This window comes from Dysidea avara, chromosome 2, assembly GCF_963678975.1.
Source record: "Dysidea avara chromosome 2, odDysAvar1.4, whole genome shotgun sequence".
In the NCBI taxonomy this organism is placed as follows: domain Eukaryota; kingdom Metazoa; phylum Porifera; class Demospongiae; order Dictyoceratida; family Dysideidae; genus Dysidea; species Dysidea avara.
Genome location: NC_089273.1, coordinates 35,330,860 through 35,357,224, shown reverse-complemented (window position 1 = coordinate 35,357,224; position 26,365 = coordinate 35,330,860). Strand labels below are relative to the sequence as shown.

General features: G+C 38.4%; 1 protein-coding gene and 1 long non-coding RNA gene across 7 annotated transcripts in view; one reads left to right on the top strand and one right to left on the bottom strand.

The window, feature by feature from the left end:
* Positions 1–541: 541 nt before the first annotated feature.
* Positions 542–7,526, bottom strand: LOC136247181 (uncharacterized). Its single transcript, XR_010697165.1, has 4 exons — positions 7,384–7,526; positions 6,239–6,408; positions 2,133–2,323; positions 542–810 (listed from the first exon to the last, which is right to left on the bottom strand). It is a non-coding gene; the product is annotated as an uncharacterized lncRNA (long non-coding RNA).
* The window catches only part of LOC136247177 (uncharacterized), a 52,141-nt gene continuing 33,277 nt past the window's right edge, over positions 7,502–26,365 (top strand). For 5 of the 6 annotated variants that reach the window (XM_066038819.1, XM_066038818.1, XM_066038822.1 and 2 more), the window contains exons 1-3: positions 7,502–7,815; positions 17,542–17,593; positions 25,885–25,942. The gene's annotated coding sequence lies outside the window, so the exon portion shown is untranslated. The remainder of the gene's footprint in view (positions 7,816–17,541; positions 17,594–25,884; positions 25,943–26,365) is intronic. The other variant, XM_066038820.1, reaches the window with a different exon arrangement.

The following is a 26,365-nucleotide window of genomic DNA, read 5'->3' as shown; positions in this document are numbered from 1 at the left end:
TCAACTTCAACACTATCATGTTTGCTGCTGTTATTCATGTTTGTGAGAGATGTTTCGATATATCGCGATAGTATGATTACATACTATCATTACCACGATTGTTACTCACTATCACGATAGTTGATAGATTGCAACTATCGCTCAGCTCTATATGTGGGTACAATCACTCTACAGGTCATATCTCAGTTCTGGAAAAGTATATTTCCATTCCGTAACTTGCACCATGATGCCAATTAAATGCTTACTAGGAGCTGAAAATTGCAATGCCATAGCATAATGATACAAAAAGTTATGAGTGATGAAATTGTGAAAAAGTAGGCAAAAATCATGTGCCCACATGCCCTAATTTTGCAGGCCGGTCACATAATTATGTTGTTTATCTATCATTACATATACTTAATGTTTTGAACCATCATGGTACTGGTAACGGGGTACTGGTAACGGGGTACTGGTAACGGGGTACTGGTAACAGCAAAAAACTAGCCAGCTTCACAATGTATGGCCAATATAAAGAGTACTATGCAGGGCTACACATACATAATTATTGCACATTCGTAGATAATGGCCACAAGTGACGTACATTAATACATACAGTGTATTGTACATATAGTGCACACCGGATGTACATTACTAAGGTGAGTGTGGTCGGTATATATGAATGTATAAACTACACTGTACCAGAGTAACACCTGTATACGTACATGTACAGTGTAAAAGTATTGAAGACTGATGTTATTAACTGGTCATGTCTAGAGCACATTCTGTAGTCACATCCATGAAATCATGATGATTCCACTCATGAGGAGGACCCTATATACGTGCAAGTAAACGAAGTAAATCAATAAATGTGTTTTCCACATGTGCACACACAGGTTTTAAACATGCACACTTATGCATCTTATAAAATGAGACGTGCATTTACTTATTTATCAACTATGTAGAACCTACATAGCAGGAAGTCAGAAAGTTAATAATGAGACTATGTTGAATGTAGAGAACAAAAGTGATTTCCTTACAAAACTGGCAATCTAGGAAAGCATATAAGAAACCATACAAACCTGGCCTCTAGAATTTTTCCTATACTCGAGTTGGAGTAGATCAGAAGGGTGATGTATATTTTTATTATGACAGAAAGCCATATTGCATTACTGTAAAGTTGGTTAGGTTGATTGCTAGTCAATCAGGAGATACAATACACTAACTCACTGGATAACTTTACTACATATTATACAGAGAGGTGCAAATGTGATCTGCGAACAAGTAACCATACTGGCACTATATAGTGTAAGTAGTTGCATCATAGTCAACAAGCATAAACTGTTAGATACATAACTAACTCTCGCCAAATACAGTGTTAAGTGCACTCCCAGAGACAAAACAAGAAGTAAACAAAAACAAACACACTAATCATACACATGTATCACTTATAATTAGGCATATTGTCCATACAGCAGTGCACACGACCTTACAAAACTTTAATACTACAGGTTTTTGCAATTGAATTCGGTGAATTTATAATTGAATTCGTCCCGTTTGCAATTGAGTTTGTCACTTTTGCAACTGAATTCATCGGTTTTGTGAATTCATTGCTTTTGCAATAGAATGGCAGCTGGAGAAAACACGGTGTAGCAGCTGCTACAAGAATTACAACAGTAGTAAACAATTTTAACTCTTTATAAGGCAACAATTCTTCCTCTACAGCCTATCCAGCAACATTCCAAACTCTACTACGTCATTCGCGATGGGTATGGTCACTCGCTGGGTGTGGTCACTCGCAAGCAAGCTAATTAACTTGGTAGACGGCTATCAGCTTCGTGTACTACCAGCTCCAATTACCTTCTAGTGTCTTAAGTGTACATAACTCTCCATGGCATAAATAATTCATCTCTCAATGAATGGTTGGTTTCTTGGAGCCATTTTGTTTATGACAAATTGTAATGCAAACGTGCCGAATTCTATTGCAAAACCGACGAATTCAACTGCAAAACTGACGAATTCAATTGCAAAACTGATAAATTCAATTGCAAACGGGACAAATTCTATTGCAAAACCGATGAATTCAATCGTAAAGGCGACAAATTCAATTGCAAAACCTGTAACAAAATGGATGTTGCTAAATCTGATGTACTTACATATAGGTATTTGCTGCGAAGTTGGTAGACGATCCTTCCTTTAATGATCAGTGTCTTCATCAAGTTCAAATGTTCAACAGTTAAATACATGTATGCCCTGTCATCACTGGTTTCCATGGTTTAGTCAATGAGAAAAAAAACAGAATTTTTTCCTAAGATCCATGTACGTACACCACCAGTACATTGCAATTCTATCATGAATAAAGAAAAACACATCATATAATGTATTCTATACACATAAATAAATAAACAAAATTAACCAATACAATATACAAATATTGTATTAATGCTGGATACCACACAAAAATATGATATTCTCCATGTATATGGTCAGGTGGCTGTAAGTAGTCATCGAAAGCCTTTGTAATAAAGACTATCACTTCTAGATTGAATATCCAATATGTCTATATTCAAAAAGCAGACATGCATGTGTACACACACACTTACTGGCTCAAGCACGCATGCACGCACGCACGCACGCACGCACACACGCACACACACATAATGTACATGTATAGTACAGTATCTTTGACTATGTTTGGTCTCACAGATACACAAGTGTACGTATACGGTACTTATTTGACTTGTAGGGAATATAGAGAATTAAATCTACACATATGTTTGGAATCTGTAATGATATGCTGAGGAAAACAACAACTACTGTAGGAGCTACATTAGGATAGAATTACATAAATGTGACTCCAAGAAGGTGCATCAATGGTGGTATTTTAAAACCGTGACAGTCTCATGTAATGGCCTAGCTGAAAAGTTGCTTGGCTGAAAGACTTCCCTAAAGTACTATTCTATCAAATGTACATACAGTACATTGTCACTAGTTTGCAGACAATAAAACTTGTGACCGGATATGCGAAAAGGGGTCTTGTAGTCTTTCCAGTTGTATATACTTTACAACTGATATGGGTGTACCAGCTTGACATTTGGTCAAAATACACACACCTCTAACATACTACTATTGCCTGGTGGATATTATGTTAAAAACACGGGGAGTTATGACTGGGAATTTGAATTTGTACATGTGGAATAACATGTTTGTTTTGTTGGTTTAGATCATCTGTTCAGTGCTAATGTGGTTTTAATGAACCATGTGTCAGTGTGGTCAGTGTAAACTGGTGAAATACACAGGAGTATCACAAACAGAAGGGAGTCTGTATTCCGCGGAATACGGAATAGCGGAATAACGGAATAGCAGAATTACGGAATAAGCGAAAATCACATTCTAAATATTTTTTTATTGTTTTTAGCCTCTATAACGTTTTAATATACATTCCTCACCTCGTAGAGAACACAATCACGATGACACCGATCCTCGGGGCGATCTTTACGAAGATTTTCACTGTAGAACAATCTAACTAAGCTAAACTACTGTTAAATACACTTCACTACATAATCGAGAAGTTATTTGTGCTATACTTGCTCATACCAGCTGTCACACACGAGCAGCTAGCTAGCTAACTGGCCGGACAAAACAATCCACCCCCTAGGTAGCTACCCTGCATGCATGGAATAATCTGACCTTTTTATAACTCTGTTACCATTTCCTAAAGTGTTTCAAATAAATTCGGAGAATAATACAGCTTTCAGCTCCCAACATCAGAGCTCCAACCTCGGCTCTAACACTTCGTATATAACTCTAATAAATTCGGGCAGTTACTCGTGTGTGACAGCTGGTATGAGTAAGTATAGCGCAAAGAACTTTTAGTTTTCTAGCGATTGTGTAGTGAAGTGTATTTGATGGTAGTTTAACTCAGTTAGATTGTTCTAGAGTGAATACCTTTGTACATATCCTATTAAAGATCGCCCCGAGGATCGGTGCCATTGTGATTGTATTCTCTACGAGGTGAGGAATGTATATTAAAACGTTATAGAGGCTATAAACAATAACAAAATATTTAGAATGTGATTTTCGCTTATTCCGTAATTCTGCTATTCCGCTATTCCGCAGAATACAGGCTCCCCAAACAGAAGTGATTTATATTACAGTGATTATGTAACATTGATATAGGCAAGCCTAAACTGTAATCGACAAAGTCATAGGATGTCAACCTGCATGATGTGGAATGGCAAATATTTGTTAGTTTGCTATAGGGCTGGGATGAATATTGAAATTTACCTTCGAATATTTGCTAATAAAACGTTTGAACATTCAAAGCTTCGGTCTTAGCTTTCAAGTTGTAGGTTTTCTTGTATTTATGCACATCCTTCTGAAGTTTTATTTTTCTAAACCTATTTAATAAGTTTGTAAGCATTTGGAAAATGCATAGCAACAGTACTGAATGATGCGATTGGTCGATTGTAAAAGGGCTTGTATGCTATACTGCAATCATGCATAGGTAAACACTAAGTAATGGCTAAGGGCATGTTTTCCAAGCATTATCTATCACTTTATAAGGTGTTTTAAGGCTGCAACTATGGTAACAAGCTGAACTGTGATGGTTTAAAAGTGGGCGTGGCACACAAAGATCGATTGCGAAGAGACGAATATTGATCACGCAAGAGGAATAAGCTGCTCCAATAAAGATAATGAGTTTATTTGTAATTCTTTTGTAAATTATGAGTGCACTACAAAGCTTCGAAGGATGCTTTTATAATTTGAAGTTTACTTACTTAACCTTCGAACCTATGAAGTATTCGAAGCTTTGTCCCAGCCCTAGTTTGTTAGCACTTGGTATTACATGTAATTAACACACTGTACTGCATGCCACTGATACTATGTAGTAATAGAGCACTTGGCTGGTCCTAAGGTGACTATATGTTATACTAAACTGTGGTAATTTTTTATTCAAGTCCCCTCCTTGAAAGTGAGTAGACTTGCCAAAAATTATTAGATACATTTTACCAGAAAAATTAAATAGACAATACACAAGTATACACACAGTGTTCTTTTATAACATGTCATGTAGTAATCACTTGTGGGATTGTATTTTTTAATGGTATTGGCTAATCAACAATACTTCAGAGGAGGTACGACATGCACATGTGAGCGCGTATGTTTTGTACAGGGAAGCTATTTCGTGGGGTTAACAATGAAAAATATGTGCCGATCGAACTCTTTTCTTATGCTTAATTCAACTGTGCAGTCTACCCCATTCTACCCCAGTGGTTCAGTTTCGAAATACACAGCCTATTGGAGGAACCGTCACGTGATGAATAACTAACCGTATGAAATCAAGCCAAGCAGCAAGTTGGGAAGGGAAAACCAGTGAAAATCAACTGCACAAGTGTCTAAGTAGCTTTGCAGTTCATCAAATCTTGTCTACGGATTGATTTTCCGCAATTTTACCATTTGAAGAATGCAATTACTGCGAATTCTTTTCAATAGCGCTTAATTCATGTCGTACCTCCTCTGACAATACTTTGTGTGGCTAATTACCTAGTCCATGTGTCAGCGTAGTTAGTGAGTGTATATCTGTAGATGAGTTGGTCAACCATACTTGTCAACAAGTAACCATATTATGATAAACTGCTATATGACTCCCACCAAACACATAATTAGACTCTATTTAGGCTGTTTTGAGTGGGTAATAAATCTCATATACTCCACCTTGTTTTCAATATACTCCACGCCTTCAGGCATAATATAACATATGCTCAAAATCTAGGTTTATCCAATCAGTATGCATTGTTCACGTGCAGTGATTTAACGAGCGCTATTACTTTGTCACGTGAGGACGCATAGTTGCCATGGCGCTAGTATTATCACAAGAAAACCAGCCGCTCTTGTCGAGCCTGCAGTAGAAACAGACGTGGATGAGGTAAGTAATCTGAATGTAATGTGAAATAGTCTAAAGCAGTTATACAGGCACAATGTGGAGTCTATGAAATTTATAAACCCTCAGGCCCTTAGTAGCGCCCTCGCTTCGCTCGTGCGCTGCAGCCCGGGGCCTTCGGGTTTATAAATTTCATAGACTCCACATTGTGCCTGTATAACTATTATTTATGTGGACTTCCCAGTGACAAGCAAAACTCAAACGACACCAACCCATGTACATAATAATGAAGCGCATGGAGGCATACGGTCTGTACAACCGTACACACAATTATACACAACTTTTGTAATAAAATGCATCTTGTTATATCACACTTACATGTAAGTATACTGTGCAAAGTCAGCAATGATAGAACGGCCTTCCTTTATGATCAGTTTCTTCATCAAGTCAAGTGTTCAACACATGCCATCACTAGTTGCAGTGGTCTAGTTGATCAGAAAATGATGTAGAAATTTTCTGAGATCCATGCATACCAGCTCATTACAGTTCTATCATGAACATAAATAAACAAATACCATATAGTGCATTATTCTAAAATGTGCTTATAAACAAAATCCAATACATAAAAATATGTGACTGTCTCAGCAAAAACCCGAGGTGACTTGTTTGCACAATTTTGGAATTTAAAAAAAATATCTCAACATTATCGGGATTTGTGAACTTGACTAAATTGGAGAGAATATACCATGAAATCCATATCAGTACACGTAGTGCTATTAGCTAATAAACATCAGCCTTAAACTAGACTTGTTCACCCCGCCATTTTCACAAACATGTGCAAATACTTTTATACGGAAAGCATCTATATCAGCAGTAGTTAAAACAACCGAGCTGTAAAACAGAATCTTTGGATGAAAAAGAGTGTTTCATATCTTCAGGTGCAAAACGCGGATAGTCATAGTTTTGTAAGGGCACTATACGTGTGCTTCCAATCCAGGTAGGGGTGTCTATTACCTATGGATTGGCTTTTGCAAGGGGGTGTCACGTAGGTACGCGCTGTAGGTAGATCTCCGACCGCGGTCAAAGTCTTGATCAGCCAAAATTTTGCTTTGACCTGTGACTAAGAGTCTTTTTCGACCTTTGACTGGTGACTTAGCGATGATATTTCAGCACTTTTCGAATGTGGGTTGGAAGCTTTTACCCTTGACCATTAAATTGGCCCGATTTTGGTGGCATTGACCTTTGACCGCGGTTGCAGATCTACCTACAGTGAGTGCCTGTGTGTCACCCCCTTGCTTTTGTGTGTGGATGCTTTACTCATCTGATTAATTGAATATTTAAGCCCTTGATTGAACTGGTGGCAAATGTTAACTCCTCATTAGACACACAAGTGCACAACCACCCACCCGCAAGGAAATACACATTAAACTTGTACACTAGAAGATGACTAACAGAATATTATTAAGTTCCGCGCAATGCATAGTAGACTACACCTGTGACATATCTGTTAAGGAAAGACTCACCCCTTCTTTCTATTCGGGTACTGATAACTGAAAGCATCCACATCACGATACGATTCTGATGCAAAATCCAATGTAACCGAGGATGTCACACAAATACTGTACGAAAATATTGGGAATCTTTTATGATGTGTTTTAATTAGAACTAACAAAATACGTCACAGCGTAGAAGTCGCGTGGAGCTATGGAGGTTGCTTGAATACTCCGTTAACAAACAAAGACGCCGGTTTTGTGATTCTAGAAAATGTTGTCGCGAGGTCACAGCAGGAGATAGTACATGCGATACGCTACTTCGGATTGGAAGGATCGAGGACCGCTCAGATCTACGACCTATTGCTGGATGGCCGGTATGCTTGTGATCTTATCATCTGTTGCTAGCCAGCACTGCTACCTGCCTGTGACATTTACATTGCCGATAGGGGTGCGCAGAGTCAGGTGAGTCGACAACTATTGTTCTGTGTGGTTCAAAACAATGATAGATTAACAAGCCATATGGATATGTAGTGCCACCTACCCCTTCCTGGTCCCTCCTCCCTCCCCTTATGAAATGAAATGGCATCTCAACTTCATGTGCAGGTTTCATATCTCTTGGGAATTGTCATTCAAAGTAATAAAATTTACACAATGTCCAGTTTTGTACTTCATAGTTCTATACTAAAAACACATTAAATCAACTCCATGATACTTTTGTCGTCTTATCTTGGTCATACTGGTTGACTGAAAAATCTTGTTGACATATCTACACCTCATTTTGTCGTACATAAAGTCATGTTAGCACCCATAATCTACAGCGCAACTAAAACCCTTGAATTGCTTTATAAAGCGCCACCTAAAGTTTTAGCATTGTTATGGAGACATTTATAATTCATGTACCATGCAATTTTCTATGGGAGAATTTAATTACCTGGTGGGAAACCCCCCAAAAGTAGTGTGTTGTCCTCAACCAAATTTGCTGATCTTTCAAATGTCAATACTGATGAAAGGTAGTGCTTAACTGATTATTTTGCAGAGTTACATTATATGACAGATGTGTGTACATTAGAATATTGTCACTGTCAAATTTCGTACTTGATCACATGATCTGGTGATATGTGACCAGATCTGCGAAAACAGGACATAATCGCACAAGCCTAAATTTACAGTATAAAGCATTGAATACATTGGGTGAAATACTTGCATATTATTGGAAAAAAATCTGTAAATTTTTGAATGCCAATGAAGGAAGGGACTAACAATAAAAACTTGGATATCATCTTATGCGCCTGCTCAAGAGGAGTTGGAAAATCTTTGTTTTGTTGCAGTAAACCCAAGGATACATGAGTTATGAGCGTTTGTTTACGTCACGTCAAAACGATCGTACGTGATTGATTTTTCATCACGAAGTTCGTCTTTGTATGCAATGAGGAAGGGTGAGTAAAAGAACAAATTACCTAGCAATTGATTCCCATATTCATGATGAACACGATGGTAAACATTTCAGCTCCATACCTCAATCTGTTGATAAGTTACAGCCGTTTTTGTAAGCGCCTGTAATTTATTTTCCCTATAGTTTCTGTACAAATCGATTTTTCTGTTGTTGCTACTCTGTAGGGCTATAACTCCAAAAGTTATTGGTATATGAAGCTGAACCTTTGCCAGTGGGTACACTTGGCTAAGTAGATTATAAATATTTAATAAACAGGAATTTGAAAAATATACGATTATGTCCTGTTTTTGCAGATCCAGTCATATAATGATTTATTCTGAATTCTCTTGGTCCCTTCATAGACTCTTGTACTTGCATCACTCATATTAGATCTCCATCAGTTAAGTTATGCAGAAGTTGTGTTGCCATGTTTAAAAGATGATATTATTTCATGTGTGTATTAACCTTACGGATAATGTTCAGACAAATGGTATTATGATATATTAGTTAGGGGTCATCCATAATTTTCAGCTTTTTTTGCAAGCGTACAAAGAGTATTCTTTTTTCTAACCCCCTCCCCCCTAGCTCAAAGCGTACTGTATAAATGTTTTTCGATGTTATCATCACATTATAATAGGACAACATAACTGTATAATAAATACTCAAGACACAGATAGCCATTTTCATATAACACATGTAATTATATCTGTTATGTCTTCTCGGGCCTTCCTCTCCCTAACTTATGGTTCTTGTCATTTTGATGTTTTTGGAGCTGATAGCGTGAAGCAAATGTTTCTGAACATACTGGGCATTTAGTGTTAACCTTTGTCTTCTTGGAGTATCATCTGAAGTCAGCTCAGCTCTTGACCTAATGCCACCATGGATCAATTGTAAATGTCTATCCTTGTCATTTTCACTTGTAAACACATATCGACACTTTTCATAGTGGCTGTTCATCACTTCTTTAAGGTGTTCTGGGTTACTAAATTTCAAAGCTTTTTTAATTGGTCAAATGTCATATAGTGATCTAAGTGTTGTGGATCAGGTGTAATCGGTGGGAATGCCCATCTCCTACGAATAGGTAGCTTCATTATGTTGAGTGTTCGGACTTCATTCCTCTTGCAATGACTTGCATGGTCATTACAAATACCCTTGCGAAAACAAACAAAGCCCCTTCGCCTGTCCACGTGTTTCATAAAATACTTCCATTCATCCAATACCTTGCTTTTCACTTCACTTTCTCTAATGGACTTTAAGCTACCTTGGAGAGTATCTTTGACTGTGCTAAAATCTCTGTACTGGTCTGGATAAGCTTCTGTTACTCCTTTGGAGGTAATTCGAAACCCATCATGGACTTTGCCATTCCAATAACTATCAAGTGCATTCAAAGCATTTGTAAAAACTTGTTTTTCCTTTGCACTCTTTTCTTCTTCGCTGAGGGATTGTTGAGAAGGTGGTCTGTCTTCACCTGGAAGACAAGCCAAAAAAGAAACTTCTGCAAGCCACTTTGAACATGGAGACCACAAATGTTCTATTGGATTGTACCTAGAAAGGCCAGGAGCATGACAAACGCAAATCAGCATGTCATAGTTGTAATCTCTCCAAAATCTTCCAAGATAGAATAGTATAGACTTTGGTGACCAGTCAGTCCCTCCATCACATATCAGTGCTAAGACTGCTCTGTTTAAATCTGGATTTGTTTTTAGGATGTGGCTTAGATCACCCAGATGGTCAACTATGGTAATTGATGTGTTCTTAACCCAAAGAGGTCCTGTTGCACGTGTGTCCACAATATCTCGACCCAAAGGATCCTTGACTATTTTAATATCTCTATTTGATGATGTCGGCATTAGGAAACCATCTGGTTCTATTTGGTAGCCTGGAACTGGAAAGTCATGATCGTGGTAATGAGGAACATCATCACTTGGGAAAAAGTGCAAAGCTAGAGACTGCTTGGCCTCCAATATGAATTTTAGCCTTACTATCACAAGAAAATATAACTACTTCACCTGTATATTCTGCACTCATTTGGCGTATTGTGGATACCGTAGCAAAGTATTCATGAGCATTAGGATTGCTCTTGCTGATATCACATGATTTTACACCAACACGAACATCCAAACAGTCTTTGTGTCGAGCAGCTTCACATGTATTCTCATTGGCTGGTTTCAAAAAATTGTAGATTTTTGATCTTGAAATCTTGGTCAAGCCATCCACACTTTTCAACACATGCTGTCGTATGTCTTCCAAGCATACCCACATGCGCTTGAAGTACCAGTCCGTCTTCGTACATGTGCAGCAAAACCATGGAGTTTATAAAATCAAGCATTTCAGTCAATAACTGTGGGAGCCTCTTCTGTAATGGTACTGGGCCTGTTTGTCTATAGAACATGATACCCTCTGTATCACTCTGTATAGTGCTAGACCCTTCCTGGGAGCTTTCATCAGAATCATCTCTTTTGTCCAGCATCATAACCTCACTGACTAATCCTGGTTTAATACCATTTCAATCAGCAGAACGTTTACCACTCTTAATGCAAGCAACAAGAGAGTATTCTTCTAATTGGTGGATAACCTGATTTACAGTATCCTCCGTGTCTTTGTCTAGATCATATTCCTGACAGATCACATAATCTGGAATACAAGCCAATCCGCTCCAGTGGCACTTATCTTTAAGTGATGGGAAAATAGCTAGCTGTTGAGCATTCAATGGTGACAAACCATTATTACCAAGCAATTCAGCTTCATAAATTTTATTAACTGCAGCATCCTAGGTAAGACTGACACTATTGCTGACAGAAAACACATATTCCTTTGATCCTGTGAGTTTATTGAAACTCCTCTGCCTTTGGGCTCTAATACATCCTTGTAACAAAGGAATAGCATCCTCCAAAGTTTGTTTTGTGTCAAAAAAGAATGATGAAATTTTGTACAGTTTTTCCTGGCATGATTTCAGTTGAGCTGTCAAGTTGGACTACGCTATTTTCATACTACATAGCTCCTTGATATTTTGTTTTAAAACTTCCAACATTTTTTCCACATCTAGGTGTGCCTTATGTAATTTAGATTCTTTTTTCACAAAAGCTTGCTTTCCCTTCCAAGTTGACATAAGATCATAATACTGGTTAGTTGATACAGCACCATTGTCAAAACTTTCATGAACTCTGGATGGATTTTAATGTCATCTGTTAGCAGATCATTTGGGGAGATTTGCAAATGTATACACATCATGGAAATAACTCTTTCTTGGTTTTCTTCAATGTGCTCCTGTAAAGTTGCCCCGCCACTAGCCGCAGCAACAGCTGTACTTGTTTGTTGTACATTCACCATAGTCAGAGCTGATGAGTGACAACTTTAACAGAGACAGACCTCTCCTATGGGCAACCCACAAATGTCACAACTATGCAATGTCAACAAATTATGCCCACAAAATCCAGCCTACCATACCCAATAGTTGGTCCCTAAACCCACAATAACACCTTTTTCAGGTAGAAAACAACAAGTATACTAAAGCAGCACCTTATGGTTATATTTGTATCAATATTGTTAGAGTATAGGCTTATGGAAGAGAAAGTGAGTACAGGTAAGTGTGCATTAATACAAACAATAATTATGTTACTTTGAAAAAATATTCAATGGGCCTTGTCTTCATTTTTCTTATCATTTCTTTGGCTAGTTTCATGGTAGCCTCATACTCTTCTTCGGATTTTGAAGCCAATTTCCAGTCACCTTGAGCCTGTTTAACAGCATCAGCTCACTTTAGTAGTCCACACTTTAAGAAAACTTTCGCATTAATGAAGTGCTGATAGTGATTTACTGGAGCCTTATGAACTGCATTAATATTTCTTGCCAGCTGAAACAAAAACTCCTCAGTCGCCATTTAAAATCAAACATGTGATCATCAGCCTTTTAAAAGCGTACATAAATTCTTACCCCCAGCGTACGGTTTGTATGCTCGGATAAAGGCTGAAAATTATGGATAACCCCTTAAGTATGTCCTTGAAATTTTTATAAGGGACATTGTGGTTGGTTTTTACTCTATTCAGCATGTTTGGGTGATGGAAATTGGTGATACAACCCAACAGACAAGCAAGACAGACTGAAGCATTAATTAATTAATTACAATATGCTAAGAATTAGTAATTCTTCAGATTTGTCTAAAGGCTGGTTTCCATACAGCCTCAAACTGCATGTGTTATTGCCTGAGTCAGAGTGTCTACGATAGCCTGCGTCTTGCTACAATTTAATAACTGCTACAAATGCACTGCGGTAGTAGTGTATAGGAGGGACCACAAAGGAGTAGGCATGATCCACAAAATAACATCACCCAATAACCAGCCTCGAGTTTTCCTGGCGATGATGAGGAAGTGTTGGTTAGGTAAAATTAAACCCAAACAAGCTTTCAGGTCGACCCAAAATGGTTTCAACAGGTTGCTATGGAATTTAAAAAATACTTTATTTAACAAAATTTTCTACTGAATGACTGACTGCCTGACTGACTGACTGACTGACTGACTGACTGACTGACTGACTGATGCCTCCAGACAAGCGTGACTCGATAATGGCTAAGGCTACACGCTTGATTTTTCATTGTTAGACATCACTTCGGCCCGAGAAATGCCTTTTGGCATACCACAGTATGTACAATGCATTCTCGTGGACTTACGTGCCAGTGTCCTCCTTTGTGTCCCATTCATCTTTGCTGACAGCAAAAAGTATCGATTTGGCAATAGCATGGGAACCCACGCATACAGCATCTGAAATGGTGCCGCCTGCCCCATCTATTCGCCTGAAAAGTGAAATATCCATTACGCTCTGTTGTCAGCTACACAGCATGCATTTTGGGTCAAGAACTGTTCGAAAAGCACCTGGGCAATCCATGCATACCGAAACAAAGAAATGGTGCCATGCACCACAGTTCTAAAAAGTGAAGTATCCATTACGCTTTGTTGTCGGCTGTGTTCAACCCATTACACAGCAGTACGAATTAAGAACTGTTCGAAAAAAGCATCTCTGCAATCATAATAGCCACTATAAAAAATACGGACAATTTACATTACTAGAGTAGGGACCATAGCATATCGATAAAAAGTGCTGAAACAAGCTGGAATAGTGCACGATATTAAATCACAGTAAAACATTAAGAAGTGAATATCCCTACTGTGCATAATAAAAATGCACAGTAGGGATATAGCACTTATTGTTTTACTGTGATTTAATATCGTGCACTATTCCAGCTTGTTTCAGTACTTTAGATTGATGTGCTATGGTCCCTACTCTATTGAAATTCTAAATTGTAATGTTTACACTTACTAACATTTTCAATGTTTAACAAGAAAAATAAATAAATAGAACAAGTAGAATGGCTGGTCCTTTGTAGAACTATGTGTGTACTGTAGCTGTAGGCTATATAGCTGTGCTATTTGACTGTTACCTGAGATGGTTTGTGTTAGGGTAGAAAACTGATGTGTATAAGGTGTGAGTGTCAATTAATAGTTGTATCATGGCCCAAGTGATTTGCCTGATATGTATACCCAAGCCCAAGGGCCTGATGGCCCTCAATCTTGGGCGGCCCTTGAGCTTGGGTGTACGTATCAGGAGGGCACATAATACAACTGACATGTATCATGTCAATTGCAGGCTAAGAGTTGATTAGTCACCCAACCAATATGAGACTGACTACTATTCCTTACCGTGGGGGATAAAGACTCGCAATTGAAATGGTTGCCACATCCCTTAATTGATGAGTAGTTTAATCACTCATACTTGTGGGTAGAAGTGGCATCTAACAGTGAAAAAACAAGCCCATTTCCTTAGTCATTATTGGTCTGAAGATATCGTTTAGTACATACAGTAAGTCAATCAGCCATAAGAAATATGAGGTTCAGTTCTTGTTAAAAGTTTTGGATGGTTGTACTTGTATTATACATTGTATAATCAGAAGTGTTAACTGATGTATTATCAGTTGAAATTATATTCATACAAATTTTAAAAGTATGAATCTACAAATTTATATATGTTAAAGTATTGCCACGAGTGCTATATGAAAAATAAAGCACGAGGCGAAGCCAAGTACTTGATTAGCATAAAGGCCAAGCACCGAGTGTTTTATTTTTCATATAGCGCAAGCAAGGCAATGCTTTAAATGATTTATGGAAATTTGTAGTCATGTAGCCAGCTTCACCATGTACAGGACTTGTCATTAACACACGTTGCACGAGCTATTAGCAGCCTGAATGTACGCTAACTAGTTTAACAAGGTAACTCATGCGTAGTTCACCATAGTTTGGCATGATAGATGTTCATCACATACTTTGGTAGGCTTGGGTCGTAACCCACAATCAATTCTATTGTGACACATGATAAAGTATTGCGAAGATATCTCCAGGGCTTGTCCATTTACATTAACAAAAGTAACAGCAATGTTGCCTTCTCCCACCCCTCGTCAAAGCATTTAGGTATGTCTATAAAAGCAATCCAGTAGTAGAACTTTTATTGGCTGGGGTGATTGATCACTCAGCGCGGTGAGGGGTGTCAGCCTTCACCGGCTTGGGTGATTAATCATATTGGCGTAAGTGCCATAGGCTATTAGCCTGCACTATAGCATGTGGGAAACTATACTTTATTTCCCACAAAGAGTGCTTTATTTTGTTCAGTAAAGCACTTTTGATCCAGTGATGAGCCAGTTTTTTCGCACAGCCCCATCACATCGCCCGGAGGTCCCACCTATAGCTAACTGCTAAGAATAATTACTAGCTCAACTGTCTACAGCCCAAACACTAGTGCTAAAGCAACAAAGGAAAACATCTACGCTCCAGCAATAACCTCTATCATGCTTTATCACTGCTAGTACACGTGTATCTGAGTGTATTCTAATGATTTAGTGCATGCACTAGCTTAATGACATGTAAAGAAATGCAGTACCAGCAGTTGTAGCTCAATAGTGGTGTCTCAAGTGTTGCCAGAGATGGATAATGCCTGGATTATTGCTTAAAAACTGTTTCCAACTCAGTCCATGAGTCCAGTCTGCGAGTCCAGTTCATGATTCCAGTCCTCAAAATACATTATGTCGACTAATGCTTGTATCTTCTGTTTGCTGATACTAAATAAAGGGGTTTGAACATCCCTTGCTTTACCATGTACCATGGTTTTTACTGTTAACACATTCATTTGAATTCATCATGAAACCAGTGTTTAGAAATTACAGTTTATAGAATTTTCAATACAATTTGTATGCTAAATATTTCTCACCAATTGTGTTTAATACATTCTACTGTAAAATTAGGTTTGTGCAACTGTGGGATTCTTGTAGATTTGGTCACTAATGTATACAGTATTTGTATATGTAATAGGACGGATGGCTGTGGTATTCAGGATTAATAGTTCTCGCATTGTAAACAGGAAGGAAATAGTGCGAGGCGAATTAATCCTTGATACCACAGCCATCCATCCTATTGCAAATTAATCTGACAACCATGGCAACCGTTACTAGGCAACAGAAAAATACCCATTGCAAAAGACCTATCACATTTAGCTATGGTTACCTACCAACCATTGCTAAGCAACCATATCGTTGCTATGCCATGGGCATCTATCACTGTGGTGACACTAGTTGTCAAGTCGGACATTTATGTCTAATAGGAACACACTACACTATTTTAGCCAATCAAAGTAGTATTACAGATTTTTGTCAAGGTACCCTAAGTAATAGTTAGACACTCGCAATAGGTGTCTTCGAGGATTTAATAACCATCGGTGACGTGCGCCTCGGTAATTATTGACGTCACCTCAGGTTTTTAAATCCTCGAAGACGCCTATTGTGAGTGTCTAAGTGTTTTAGACAATGGCATAGAGGCAGTGAGTTAGTATAGAGAGTTCCCATTGTAAACACCTAGGGTATTTCAGCGAGCAAAGGATGTGAGATCGAGCAAGCCATGAAGCGCGAATAACTGAAGGTTTGTAAAGTCGATAAAAAGTATGTTTGAGGCATTATAGATACGTGTGAATGGCAGCAAATGGGAATAGCCAGTGCCAACATGGCTGTCTTGGTCTACAGAGCGTGCTTTAATATGGCAAAGGCCACAAACTGAATTAATGGCTTGTACCACGGTAGTCTATAAATCCACTGAGCTACCCACGATAACAGCGTACCTGAGTGTAATTTCTTTGTAATAATCTGCTCGCAATCGCTTGGTGTTTACTGATGTGCAAAATACTAATTGTCCACAAAAGGCTAATTGCATTACTGTGGGCCACATTGTGGTTGTAAACAACTGTCAGGTGTCTTACCAGTAAGACACCCGATACCAGGTTTCTTCGCAAATAAGAGACCTCCACACATCAAACGAAACGCTGCATACCATTGTCTAATAGGTGTAACACTAATTCTATTGGCTAATTGCTTGACGTATTTCAATATAATACGTCAAGCTGCTATTGAGAGTATTATATTGTAACAAATTCAGTTGTTGGATTAACAAATATAGTATTGCTTACTTATAAATAAAAGTGTGTACACTTGTATGTATGTATATATGTATGTATGTATGTATGTATGTATGTATGTATGTATGTATGTATGTATGTATGTATGTATGTATGTATGTATGTATGTATGTATGTATGTATGTATGTATGTATGTATGTATGTATGTATGTATGTATGTATGTATGTATGTATGTATGTATGTATGTATGTATGTATGTATGTATGTATGTACTGATCTATGGTACTTTACAACTATTTGTCTGGCTAGGCTTTGTTGCAAGCTCAGTGACTTGACAGAAGAAAGCTACATTCCAATTCATGTGAGTTGTCTAAGTCAGCTGTAGTGGAACCTCTGTTAAAGGACCCTTGACACTTGTGCCTATTAGTTAAATGTATTTATTGTACATTGTTTTACTGGAGCTGTGATGTTTCAGCTCCCTGGGATACTATCAACAACAAGCTGCCTATCCCAGTTACAAATCAATCAATTGACACTACATTTTACCAAGGACTGTTTATGAGGTCCCTATAGGCCTTTACAAATTTATGCAATTTTACTTCTAAAACCAACCTCCTTAAAACTTCATCAAATCAGTCGGTTCCATTATACATTGTATACTGTATTTGACCAGTTAATAGCCATGGCTCGTATAATATCCGCACCGGATAGTAGCCGCTTCACGACCTAGAATTATTGTCATAAGAGCCGCGGCTTGTATCTGAACATACTGTTGCAAGTGTTGACTAGACACGTTTGAAGCAGAAACCAGGCAAAGGAGTTGTTTTAAGCCAGAAAATAGCATTTTTGAGAGAAGTTAAAATCAATGACAGTACAGTGAAACCTGTCTATTCCGGTCATCATAGGGACAAAATTTCTGACCTCATTACGGAGGTGGCTGCATTACACAGGTCACTTTGTACAAAGTTGGCACATGTGGGGATTTTTAAAATGGCCAGTTTAGACAGGTGACCTCTTTATGCAGTGACCTGATTAGACAGGTTTCACTGTATTGACAAATGATTAAACAAGGTCAGTCACTCGTGAATCCATATAAACGCTGTGGGCTTCTGGCACACAAGCTCATAGTAGCCACCTAATGTATTATACTTGCACTCTGATGGTTGATTCCTTTTCAAAACAACTTAAATGTATTTTAAAACTCAAACCCACATTTACTTCCTCTGAGCATCACTATAAATGAGTGTGGTGTAATATAGTCACTGACATCAAAATATGTGAGGATGTTTTTTCAGTTGTTGTTAAAATTTTTGGATGGTTGTACTTGTATAATACATTGTACAATCAGAGGTGTTAACTGATGTATTGTCAGTTGGAAATATATTTGCACAAATTTTAAAAAATGTGCATGTACCCGGTAACATAATGTCCATGATTTTATTTCATCTGCGAAAACCCTACATAATGGTGCATTTTGAATTCTAATATTTATAATCTACTTAGCCAAGTGTATGCTCTGGCTAAGTTTCAGCCTTGTATGACAACAGCTTTTGGAGTCACAGCCTTACAAAGTAGCAAGATCATTTGCACAGTAAGTAATGGTAAAATAATCTACAGGTGTTTACGATAATGGCTGTACCAACGCAATGCAGTACAAAGTTATACTTGTACCATCGTATTCAGGGGAGTCCATGACTGGGTAAGGTTTTCATTCTGTCATCTTTCTTCACTACATACAGAGGCGAAATCAGTGAAGAGTGATCGTGTATGATCGCTTCAACGTGACGTAAACAAATGGACTTAACTCGCATATCATTTAGTCTACTGCTACAAAGCAAAGATTTTCAAACTTAGGTGAATAAGAAGAGCATACAATAGGTTTCAGCCTTTTTACGAGCGTACAAAGAGTATACTTGTTTCTGATCCCCTTCCCCCTAGCCCAAAGCATACTATATAAATGTTGGCACATATGGATGTATTGTTTAGCAGAATAAATACATAGATACTTCTTTAATATTGCATGTTATGACCTTTGTTTTATCTTTTAAGCATCTTATGGCTTTATCATTTTGATGTTTTAGAAGCTGATACCCTGAAGGAAAAGTTTGTACACCAGGCAGTAGTATTAACCTGATGTACTTTTGTAAAGGTGTACACGTCACAGAAACAACTCGTTCTCAATCTGTTCATATAAAACTATTCCACCACTGGCAGTAGCAACAGCAGTGCTACATAGAATGTGGTATGTTGGACCATTCGTCCATAGCCTGGAGTCAGCAGATGTGGCCTCTGCAGAGACAGGCTTTCCCTATAGGTAACCAACAACAAATTAGTACCCACATAATCCAGCCTCCCATACCCAATTGTATTCCTAAACCCACAACACATTCCCACAACACATTCTGCAGGTAGAAAACAAAAACAACAAACAGTGTGGCTAAGTACTATTCAGTTGTAATTGTTTATCAGTAGTGCTAGACTAAGACTAAAGAGAAAGAAAGTGCTGTTATAAAGGTGTGAAGCCTGTAGTGTTATCACGCTGATAACTGTTGTTTGAAAACGATTCAGTGGGCTTTATCTTGCCTTTCCTTCAGCTTATAAAACCTCATTTCGTAGCCCTACATAGTTCTCTAGAGTTTGCTGAAATACACAATAGTCTACTATTTCCAATCTGGGCCCATGCATTGACAGCGTCAGCTTGCTTTTTAGTCCACCGTTAAAATGGACACTGACTTTTAATTAGCAAGAGCAGTTTACAAGAGTCTTATGGACTGCATTTGGATGTCTTGCCAACTACGTAGTGTGATCGGCATTTTTTAAAAGTGTGCATACTATTTTACCCCCTCCCCTCTAGCTTGTGAAATTGTGGATGACCCCTTACTGGCCCTTAGTTAGTTAAAGTTTGAAACCAGAAAAATTATTATGTGCCCTGTGGTACAAAATGCCAGGGGCATACGTACGTACATAGGAGCAGGGAGGGGTTTCAAGTTTTCAGGAGACCCCAGTTTAAAATCTTTACATCAGAATCCTAACATGGCCTTTAGTTTGACACAGAATTACACTGTAGCAGCATGTGATACAGCAGTACAGCTCAATAGCATAAAACTCACAAGTAGGGAGGGATCTACAGTGAAAACACAAACTTTTGAAATATTTTTGAGACTGAGATACTCTAATAGAGCAGTCAAATGTGTACAGTGTATATTCTAATAGAGCATTCATATCAGTGTGACCAGGCCTGCAAAAATAGGGAACATGAAGTAAAATTTTGTCTCATTTCAATTTTTCATGAACACAACTTGTTATTCCATCATGTTTTAACTTGTTATTCCATCATGTTTTAACTTGTTATTCCATCATGTTTTAACTTGTTATTCCATCATGTTTTAACTTGTTATTCCATCATGTTTTAACTTGTTATTCCATCATGTTTTAACTTGTTCTTCCATCATGTTTTAACCATGCAATATACAGCTCTTTTAATTGGCTTTGTAATACCATGCATGCATTAATATCAATTGGGAGTATTCATCCCAAATGAAACGGGATGAATACCACAAAAGAAATGGGTGCCACACCTTTTAATTAACTTGTTTATTAATAACTCACACTCTCATGAGATGACGTTATATTTGAGCGGTACCATGTAGCTCTACAAAATGGTAACAACCGAAAAGATTGATTTGTATAGTGACAATGTAAAATAAATTAATGATCATGATTTACAAATATAGTCCAGTATTGAAATGGAAATTTCACTATCATGTTCTTGATGAACAGATGAATCCATTACTGAGTAAGTTTTGTTCAAGTCTTTTTTGGCAAATTGCAATAACTCCAGTAGAAAAAATGGGACTTAAAACTGTTCATCCAATGCAAGGCAGACTAATGCTCATATCTTCCATTTGTTTGGGAACACTGAAGGTTTTCGAACACCTTACCACATACAGGCTGTACCACAGGCTTTGCTGTTAGCACCTTTCTTTGAATTTATCGTGAAACCTGTATTGTTAACGATTAAGACCATATAGACGGACAATAATAACACGCCGTTCAGCAACAAACTATAACCAATTCTTATTTGAGTACACTATACATATACAGGGCCTGAGATTATGTTTTGGAAATGATCTGACAAGTCCTGCTATTTGGTCGGACATACTCAATAGTACTGTACAAATACTTCCTAAAAGTGTTCAGACATTAGCCAGAAATGGTCAGAAAATGGCAGATGTCTAACCATAATTTCAGGCTCTGCATATACGTCACAATATTTCCGGATACATACATAATCTACAACATGCAACATATGCAGCAATACAATATTACAATACAATACAGTCTGTCACATTTCCCCTTTCAAAATCTTAATCTATCAAGTGGTCTAATTACTGCCCCTGATTGGCTTCTGGTTACAACTCTACTAGGTATGTCATTACAATTCTCTGGAACTCTGCTCTCTGTTTGTGGAATGTCTGCTTCTTGTCTTAAGTCTCAAATTTATTCTGTTCTCATCTGCCCACTAGGAGTTGATAAAATGTAAGATCGGGGAGTGGGTGCCTGACGAACAACAGTTCCAGGTACATTAGAATTCTCAGTCTGAACCCATACAGGTGTATTGTCGGTCAACAGTGGAAGAGAGCAAGCACGGTGACCCTTATTGTAATATTCACTCCGACTAGATTTTTATTTATCGTGAAGCTCCTTGAGCTGTTGGGTATGAGGAATAAATGAGCTCTTTGGCTGGGAAACATCTGTTGTTATCCTACACCCTTGAAGTAGCTCAGCTGGACTGAGATTACACCACTACAGTGGGGTGGCATGGTAGCTTAGTAGTGCCATGTATGGGTCTTTCGCATTCTTAAGTAGATTTTTGATAGTGCGTACTGTGTGCTCAGCTTGACCGTTTGCTTGTGGTAGTAGGGACTGGAAGTAAAATGACGAAGTCCAAAAGGTTTCAGCAAATTGACTCATTTCCTCAGATGCAAATTGTGGCCCATTGTCACTTACCAGGATTTCTGGATATCATACCTTGAAAAGATAGGTTTAAGGAAGAAAATAACACTGGAAATTGTTGTTGATTGAAGTTGTTGTACCTCAACAAAACGTGAGTAGTAATCTACTAGCACGATGTATGTTTTACCTTTGAGGTCAAATAGGTCCGTTGCTAGCTTTTCCCAGGAGTAACTACATGGGTAATGAAGTGCTTAACAGTGGCTCTCTCTTTGTACAGGTATTGTCTGTTGACATTCAGGACATGCTCTGATGAAATCTTCAAAAGCTCTTGTGATCCCTGGCCACCAAACTGCTGCTGATTCTCTAGATTGACACTTCTGAAAACCTTGGTGGCCTTGGTGTATCTTCCTAAGTGTTTCTGCTCTCATAGCTTCAGGCACAATTATTCTTGAACCAAATAAGAGGAGGTTGTCATTTACAGTGAGGCTAGCACGGACTTGCCAGTATTTACGGAGGTCACCTCTGAGACTGTTACAATTTGGCCACCCAGAGTCACAGAGCTGTATGAGCTGGGAACAAGTGTGGTCTTGAAGTTGAGCCGTACGATATGTATCAAGGTAATGTCTTGTTGCTGGTAGGGTGGTAATGATGGATTGCATAAACATTTCAGTGTCTGATGTTATTTCTTGTGTAAGAGTGTTGAGTGGTGCTCTTGAAATTGTGTCAGCCATATAAAGTGTCTTGCCTGGCACATGGCAAATAGAATGTTGGAATCTTGTGAGGCATAAGCGAAAGCGGAGAACTCTTGGTGGAAGGGAATCTAGTCATTTGCTTCCCAAAAGTGGGACGAGTGGCTTGTGGTCAGTCTCAAAAAGGAATGACTTGCCTAGCACATGATCAGAAAATTTTTCAGCAGACCACACTAGAGCCAATGCCTCTTTTTTGATTTGCGTGTAGCGACTTTCAGTATCACTGAGACTACGGGAGGCAAATACCACTGGTTTCCACTCACGGTTACCTTAACATTGAAGGAGGACTGCTCCCAGACTGTGTGCTGATGCATCAGCACTGATTTTAGTTTCTGCATTAAGGTCATAATGGACAAGAACTCATGGTGAGGCTATTTCTTCCTTTAGTTTTTGTATTGCGTCTTCATGATTGGGGTCCATAGCCATGCAGTGTTAGACTTCAAGAGTTCTCGAAGAGGTTGACTTGTTTCAACAATTTTAGGGGAAAATTTGTTAAGCTGGTTAATCATACCTTTACATCTCCGAAGTTCAGTGACTGTTGTAGGAGACTTCATCTTTTGGATAGCCCCTGTCTTACAGGGATCTGGAGATACACCATTGGCATCTATGACATGGCCAAGGAACACAATTCTAGAACATGAAAATTGGCGCTTCTCTCTGTTAAGAGTGAGTCCAGCTGCTTGAATCCTTTCAAGAACTGCATGGAGATGCTTATCATGTTCTTCCTGATCTTTCCCAGCCACCAAAACATCATCAAAATGACACACAACTCCTGGAATTTCATCAAGTATCTCACTGATACGACGCTGGAAGTGTCCCGGTGCACTGATGATTCCAATGGTAGCTTATTGAAGCAAAAGTGACTCTGTGGAGTTATAAATGTAGTTAAAAGACGTGATTCTTTGGCTAATGGCACTTGCCAGAAACCACTGTTTGTGTCTAACATACTAAATACTTTAGTTCCATTTAATTGAGCTAGTGTGACATCTATTTTTGGCATTGGATGCACCTCTCTCATCACACTTTCATTCAAGGGTCTGAAATCAAACACACATATGGATGGATCCTGATGGTTTGGGTACCACCACCATAGCCGCACACCATGGTGTTGGCTCAGTAACTTGGGAAATCACTCCAAGGCTCTCCATTCGGTTTAACTCCTGTTTAACTTTCTCGTGCAGGGGTATTGGCATGTTTCTTTGCGTAAAAAGTGAAAAGGGGTTGGCATCTGGTTTCAGGTTGATGGTGTATTCTCCCTTAAAGGTATCTAATCCATTAAAAAGTGCTGGATACTGGACTGGAGCATTCAGTTCGATGGCATTGATGCCAGTGATTATCTCGAGATCTCTGATGGCTGGTAGTCCCAATAAGTTGTGTTGCAACTCACGGACAACAAATACTCGTTGATTACTGGATTTATCCTTGTAACTGAGTGTCGTTTGACTTTCACCGATTACATTAAGAGGTGACCAGTTGGCTCCCCACAAGGTGTGTGGTGATTTATGAAGTTGCGGTACTGGCTTGGAAAGTAACGAAATGTCTCCTCTGTCAAAGCAGTCACCTCAGCTCCAGTGTCCACTTTGAAGACGATTGGATTACTTCCAACTAACACTGTGACATTCCATTGGTTAGCGTTAACATTATTGACAGTATCAAGGTAAACATTGTCAGCACTGAGGTAAACAGCATCGGAGTATGGATCATAATCAGCTAGTTGGTTGTCGGCTTGTTGGTGTGATGGAGTAGTAATCTCTCCCATGATCTTTGAGAACTACGTAAAATGCCCTTTCCTATTGCAGTGAAAACATGTAGCATTGTTAGCAGGGCAAACCTGACGGAGATGGGAAGCTTTTCCACTCCGTCTACAATGTTTTGCTTGAGCAGATGACACTTGCCTGGGTGTAGTGTAGCCTGAATTTCTCCTCCCTTGTGTCGGATTCGCATACATTGGTTCAAGAGTCTCACTTTGTGTGTCATTTTTGCCCTTTAGTATGCTGTGTTGCTGTTGTACTGCCTCTCTTTGTCTTATAAATTTCTTGGCTTGTTCCACAGTGAGGTTTGACTGTATCTGTAAACGTTCTGACAACGATTAAACAAAACATTCATTTCTTATCCCTACGACTAGTTGATCACGAATCAGCTCATCATTCATCACGCCATACTCGCACCCTTGTCCTAGCTGGTGTAAAGCGGTTATATAGTCCTCAGTGGATTCACCTGGTTGTTGGTTCCTTTGACTGAAACGAGCTCTTTCAAATATTACATTGTGCCTTACTTTAAAATATTCGTCAAACTTCTCTAGAGCCTTGCTGTACTTCTTCCTATTCTCGTCTAAGATTCAAGTGGTTGCCAGGATATCATCTGCATCGGAGCCTAAGCAGTAAAGAAGTGTACTGGCTTGGCATTCATTGTTTTTCTCTGACAGTCTGGAGGCCATTCGATATTGTTCGAATCATCTCTTCCATTTTAGCCACTCATCCATTTTGCTGAAACAAAATTGTGCTGCAGGTTGTAAAGGAACGCTTGCCGTCGTTGAATCCCACTTCTGACACCATGTATTGTCAATGATTAAGACCATATAGACGGATAATAATAATACGCAGTTCAGCAACAGACTACAACCAATTCTTATTAGAGCACACTATACATATATGTCACAATATTGTCGGGTACATACGTAATCTACAACATATGCAGCAATACAATATTACAATACTGTCACAAAACCAGTGCTTAAAATTAAAATTTATGGTGTTTTTATATAATTTGTAAGTATTTCTTACCCATTGTGTTTAATGTGTTTAACATGTGGGATTCTTGTAGATCTTGTCACAACTGTTACCATTATGTACAATTGTAAAGTTTACTTATAAAAAAAGTGTGTACACTTGTTTGTATGTATGTCTGTACTGATCTACACTACTTCACTACTATTTTGTTTTGCTAGACTTTGTTGCAAGCTCAGTGATGAGGGCTTGACAGAAGACAGCTGTATTCCAATTCATGTGAGTTGTCTAAGTCAGCTGTAGTGGAATGTCTGTTAAAGCACCCTTGACAGTTGACATTTTTACCTACAGTGTGTGTTAGTTACATGTAATGATTGGTTGTTTTACTGGAGCTGTGATGTTTCAGCTCCCTGGGATACTATCAACAACAAGCTACCTATCCCAGTTACAAATCAATCAATCAACACTATATATTTTACCTTCTTGTAAAGGACTGTTTATGAGGTCCCTATAGGCCTTTACAAATTCAATATTACTTCTAAAAAACTTCCTTATAACAGTAAAACTTCATCAAATCAATTGGTCCCATTATATAGAGGTTTGACTGTATATTTTTAAATCTGCTATCAAGTAAATATGTTACTTTAAGTCTTTAATTCTCCTATTGTAATGTGTTGTAGACTAGAATTAACAAATGTTTGC